A 6,209-nucleotide genomic window follows, 5' to 3' on the forward strand; every position below is an offset into this window, starting at 1 on the left:
GGCCTGCCTGCCTCCCGGCCGGCCTGCCTGCCTGCCTGCCTGCCTGCCTGCCGGCCGGCCTGCCTGCCGGCCCTCCGGCCGGCCGGCCTGCCTGCCTCCCTGCCGGCCTGCCTGCCTCCCGGCCGGCCTGCCTGCCTGCCTACCGGCCGGCCGGCCTGCCTGCCTCCCTGCCGGCCTGCCTGCCTCCCGGCCTGCCTGCCTGCCTCCCTGCCTCCCTGCCGGCCTGCCTGCCTGCCTCCTTCCCGGCCTGCCGGCCGGCCGGCCTGCCTGCCTGCCTGCCTGCCTGCCTGCCTGCCTGCCTGCCTGCCTGCCGGCCTGCCTGCCTCCCTGCCGGCCGGCCTGCCTGCCTCCCTGCCGGCCTCCCTCCCGGCCGGCCTGCCTCCCTCCCGGCCTGCCTGCCGGCCTGCCTGCCGGCCTGCCTGCCTCCCTGCCTGCCTGCCTGCCTGCCTGCCTGCCTCCCTGCCTGCCGGCCGGCCGGCCGGCCGGCTTCCCTCCCGGCCTGCTTGCCTGCCTGCCTGCCTGCCTGCCTGCCTGCCGGCCTGCCTGCCTCCCTGCCTGCCTGCCTGCCTGCCTGCCGGCCTGCCTGCCTCCCTGCCGGCCGGCCTGCCTGCCTGCCTCCCTGCCGGCCTCCCTCCCGGCCGGCCTGCCTCCCTCCCGGCCTGCCTGCCGGCCAGCCGGCCTGCCTGCCTGCCTCCCTCCCGGCCGGCCTGCCTGCCTGCCTGCCTGCCTGCCTGCCTGCCTGCCGGCCGGCCGGCCGGCCTGCCTGCCTGCCTGCCTGCCGGCCGGCCTCCCTTCCTCCCGGCCTCCCTCCCGGCCGGCCTGCCTCCCTCCCGGCCGGCCGGCCTGCCTGCCTGCCGGCCTGCCTGCCTCCCTCCCGGCCTGCCTGCCGGCCTGCCTGCCGGCCTGCCTGCCTCCCTGCCTGCCTGCCTGCCTGCCTGCCTGCCTGCCGGCCGGCCGGCCTGCCTGCCTGCCTCCCTCCCGGCCTCCCTCCCGGCCGGCCTGCCTCCCTCCCGGCCTGCCTGCCTGCCTGCCTCCCTCCCGGCCTCCCTCCCGGCCGGCCTGCCTGCCTGCCGGCCGGCCTGCCTGCCTGCCTCCTTCCCGGCCTGCCTGCCTGCCTGCCGGCCTGCCTGCCTCCCTCCCTCCCTTCCTCCCGGCCTCCCTCCCGGCCGGCCTGCCTCCCTCCCGGCCGGCCGGCCTGCCTGCCTCCCTGCCGGCCGGCCGGCCAGCCTGCCTGCCTGCCTGCCTCCCTGCCGGCCGGCCTGCCTGCCTCCCTCCCTCCCTCCCTCCCTCCCTCCCTGCCTCTATGTCCAACTAAAACATGAAGTCTGTGATGTGGGAGCTGTAGCCATCTGGTTCTTCCTATATCCCGATCACAGACCAAAGAACGATCTTTGCCATAGATTAGTGTTTTCAATAAATCATCTGTTCGATGGCTATCGATAAAGGACATTGTCAACTTTTAACGGCTGTGGACCCTGCTCCTGGGCACCCAGGGAAGCTAGGCTTTAACATTTACCAAGCTCCAAATGACCCTGTCAACCCCCAAAGTGTGTGCTCTGTTTCTGCCCTGAGCACACGTTGCATGTCCGCTTCATTTAAATAAACAACAACAAAAATGGATCAAAGGGGTGACTTGGCTGGCTGGCTCCCTCAGCTAGGTCAGGGGAGCGGGTGACTCTTCATTGCTGGGCTGTGAGTTCGGGCCTTATGTTGGGTGTGAAGAGGACATAAAAACAAAACCAATCGATCAGTCAGTCAGTCAGCTGAGAATTAAAAAGGAGCCTTCCAAACATACAGATGAGAAAATGGAAGAAAACCTCCCTGGATCCCCAAAGATTAAAGTCACACAGCTTTGCACATACTGAAAACAGAAAATAAACCCTGCAAAATTTTTCTGCCGTGTCTTTCGTCATTATACCTCGTAACAACAACAACAACAACAACAACAACAACAACGACAACTCCTCCTCCTCCTCCTCCTCCTCCTCCTCCTCCTCTTCCTCTTCCTCCTTCATCCATTCTATTTAAGAATTCCCAACACTGACAACTCTTATAAAGACCATCCAAGCACGGGACACAGAACTGCATTAGACCACATTCTTATGGCTACCAGACAGACATTAGAACTTCCACCCTTCGTGGTGACACCCCGAGCTCACTGATGAACTCTGCTTCCGAGTACTCTCGTGAAGCACACCACAAGCTCAGTCCGTGTTCACGGGACCACACTTAACAGATCGGGAACAGAACAGAACACACACCATACGGCGTTCACAGCAGCTGACGGAAGGCCAGGAGAAATACAAGTACCTCACACATCCAACTAATGGGGTTCTCTGAGAACAAAACTCTCTTTACGTCTTCCAACGTCTTCCAACGGGTGTGGATGTCCTTTGGATGCAGAAAACATTCGCACGTCATTTGCTATCGTTGCTCTCGGCACGCTCTTGCACCGAGGCCAAGGGACTGAGAGATGCATCTCGCCAGGTTAAAAAAAAATCTATCCATCGTGTGCCACCGCCACTGAGTGTCTGCACGCACTCTCTCCTTTTCTCACTCACACTAGCCTTTCGTACTTTGGCACCACTGTCGGTCGAACACGAGGATCAGAAAACACAAGGTTTCAGAAGTTCAAACAGCCTTCTGGTTCCATAGCACACCCTTGCATTCATAGCATGGATACGACTCCGTGAAATAAAGAGTAGTGGATATAAATGGGACACCCAAGGTCAAAGTCACAGCCTGTATGGTGTGAAGACGAATTCAAGAGTGAGAAAGCACGTAGACGGAAATATTCCTTCCTATGGCAGAATATTTACAGCACTGCTTTCAATGAAGTGCTTCTCCCGTAAACATTTGAAAGGAGATGAACGGCACAGATTCAATGAAGGCTTCATACTGTACTTCTGCATAGGAAGGGAGACAAGTGTCACAAACTACAAACGAAAGCAAAAAGACCAAACGCTGTGACACCATGATCTCCAAAAAGGAGGTTTTCCTGGGGGTGGGGAATTAATGTGGTGGGGTTCCAATTAACACAAGGAAAAAAGAATGTACTTATAATGAATGGGTTCCATAGTGAACACGCACAAAGAATTCACTTGACGAGTCCAGGGATACAATATTACAGGAGAAATCCTTTGATGTCCATTGTAGCCTGTGTGTGTGTGTGTGTGTGTGTGTGTGTGTGTGTGTGTGTGAGAGAGAGAGAGAGAGAGAGAGAGAGAGAGAGAACGAGAACCAATCAGGCAGTTGGTTCGCTTTCAAACACCTGATATTTCGACCCTTGATGTAACAAAACTTCTAAAATTCCTTTAGCTTTGCCTCTCTTTCTAAAGACAAATGTCAAAAACAGTGGTGAATATACTCCACGCTGAACGTACTGATTCTGAAAACTCTCAGTACGGATGGGTTTTATAATACACTTAACCATGTGTGGGGTGCTTGGTTGGCTCCGTCAGTTAAGTGTGTGACTGCGGCTCAGGTCATGATCTTACGGTTTGTGGGTTCGAGCCCTGCACCGGGCTCTGTGCGGACAGCCTGGAGCCTGCTTCGGATTCTGTGTCTCCCTCTCTCTCTCTCTGCTCCTTCCCCTTCCCACTCTGTCTCTCAAAAATAAATAAATGTTTAAAAAAGAAAGAAAGGAAAGAAAGAAAGAAAGAGAGAGAGAGAGAGAGAGAGAGAGAGAGAGAGAAGAGAAGAGAAGAGAAGAGAAGAGAAGAAAAAAAGAAATACACTTACCATGTGTTTAGAAAAATTTGAATTCCTACCAGTCTATACCTACCCCACTGTCTAAATTCCCCAGCTGGAAGATTTAGAATCTGTGCTTGAGCCAAAGCCTCCAGGAAAACCGCTGCCTGACTCTGCATTTGATGCGGGTCCCCAACCGATGGCCGCACCTGATTTAGAACCACTATCGGAGTTCTTTCCAGAACCAGGGACCCGAGGAGGTTCCTCGACACATGGCACATCGAAGTACCCTACGACCCAGCACTTTCACGACTAAGTACTTAGCCAAAGGATACAGGTCTGCTGTTTCCAAGGGGCACACGCACCTCAGTGTGCATAGCAGCACTATCAACGGTAGGCAAAGTATGGAAAGGGGCCAAATGTCCATCGACGGATGAATGGATACAGAAGAGGCGGTATCCATCTAACAACAGAGCAGTGCGCGGCCACCAGAGGGAATGAAGTCTTGCCATTTGCAAGTACCTGGATGGAACTGGAGGGTGTCATGCAAAGTGACATTTGTCCCTCAGAGAAACACATGTATCACAGGACCTCACCCGTGTGAGGACCTTCACTTCCCAAACAGAGGAACTCGGGAAGGGAAGGGAAGAAGGGAAGAAAAAATAACATACAAACAGGAAGGGGGACAAAAACGTAAGAGGCTCTTCCCTAAGGGGAACAAACAGAGGGTTCCTGGAGGGGGTTGTGCCGGGGCGGGGGCTGAAAGGGTGAGGGGTATGAAGGACTCTCCTCCTCAAACCACTGTTGCCCTATAGGCTAACTACCTTGGGGGTACATTGAAAAAATAAATTCAATAATAATATCAGAGAGGGCGAGGGCGAGGGCGAGGGCGAGGGCTACCTGATCATCTGCCAACGTCACAAAGGGAAAGTCCGGGAACCGTTTGGGAATGAAGCTGTCTACCGCTTCTCAGTCCTGGCAAAAGAACAGCTGCAGCTTATAGGCAGTCACGTCCCTCTGTAAGGCACCCGACAAACGCCTTCCTGCTTCTCAAAAGCTCATCTGGGCTTCGATGAGATTCAGGAAGTTTGCAGTCACCCCATCGTTCCTCGATCGCATGACTTTCACCTCGGTTTCCTATTACGTAAAACGAACACAGCCAAAGCCCTTTGAAGGACTAGTGTGAATATCTTTCCTGTCCTGAACCAGAAGAACCTCTCCAAAGCTACCAAAATATTCTTTCAGATCCTGTTCGGTTGTTTTCCACGGGAGACCCAACACTCTTAAATCGGACGTTTTCTGGATGGCTCTCTTCACTTTCACTGCTGAAGAAGCAGGCATCTGTCTCGTCCCTTTTTCTGTGGCTATCTTTGGGATAAGTTGACGACTGTCCGCTACCGGATTTCCCCAGCCAGCATCAGGGATGTGCAGGATGTGTTTGACCAGCCGGACACCTCTCATACACTGAGACGCTGGATTCCGGTAGTGCAGTCCACGTGCTGCCGACAAACTGGGCTGTCACTGTGGACAGCAGCACTGTCCCGTCGTCTTCCGATGGCATTTCAATGGGCTCGTCATTCTCATCTTTGGTCACCCGAGTACATTCAGACACCTGCTCTTATTTCTCTGCTAGGGTTCCGCTGCTAGGAAGCCTGACAGGGAACCCGAAGCGGCGAGGGATCCAGGAGCAGCCCAGCTACTGCTTCGCTCCCGCGAAATGGCCGCCTTGTAACTCTTTACGGAAGAGGAAAAAACACCACCGTGACCGCCACCATTTAATAACCTTGCTCTAAGTGTGGAGAAAGCAACCACCCATCCCCAAAAGGAAACTTGGGCAGGCTACACGTACAGGACATATGGAGCCTATACTTGCAAGTGCTTACTTACGTGGGAACATGGAAGGGTCGCCTGAGTCCCTGATGGCCCAGATGGGGTTCTTTGGAGGTGTCTGAATGAGTTTTCTTGTGTGCTCCCTTAGAGAAAGCTGGCCGTGAGACGACGCGGCCAGAAACTAGGAAGCCCTTTGGTTCCATCAGCGAAGCCCCGACTTTTGGGGAGGAACGGACGCTCACGGAGATATCCCGGGCCACATTTGGTTTGTGGGTTGCTGCAGCTTTTTTTTTTTTTTTTTTTTTTTTTTGGCTTCTTTGCGCCAAATTGGCTGTGTTCTCATTGGAAATGGAAAACACCTGCGCGATGGGATCCATCCGCGGTAATGCTCTCGTGCGATTGGATTTGTTTTTACAAAAGGGGGAGATTTGACCATTGGGTCTTTCGTGTCCTCTCCACAAATAGGAGTGAAACAAAGGCTGATGTTGGTTTGCATCTTGTTTGTGGATCTATGGCCACAGGTGTTATCCATGTGAGATGTTTTCTCTACCTCTGGATGCTATTGCTAACACCAATTTGTAAACGAGCTCCGTTAATGTGTTTCAAGGCAAGCTCTTGTAAACATTGGGCATTCTAACACTCGCGAGGATCAGAACAAACCCAAATGTGTTTCACATTCACGTGAACGG

General features: G+C 54.8%; 1 pseudogene; it reads right to left on the reverse strand.

Moving 5' to 3' along the window:
- Window positions 1-4,590: 4,590 nt before the first annotated feature.
- LOC125158185 (TAR DNA-binding protein 43-like) lies at window positions 4,591-5,897 on the reverse strand (annotated as a pseudogene).
- Window positions 5,898-6,209: the final 312 nt, after the last annotated feature.

The sequence above is a fragment of the Prionailurus viverrinus genome, unplaced genomic scaffold (genome assembly GCF_022837055.1).
Source record: "Prionailurus viverrinus isolate Anna unplaced genomic scaffold, UM_Priviv_1.0 scaffold_152, whole genome shotgun sequence".
Lineage (NCBI taxonomy): Eukaryota > Metazoa > Chordata > Mammalia > Carnivora > Felidae > Prionailurus > Prionailurus viverrinus.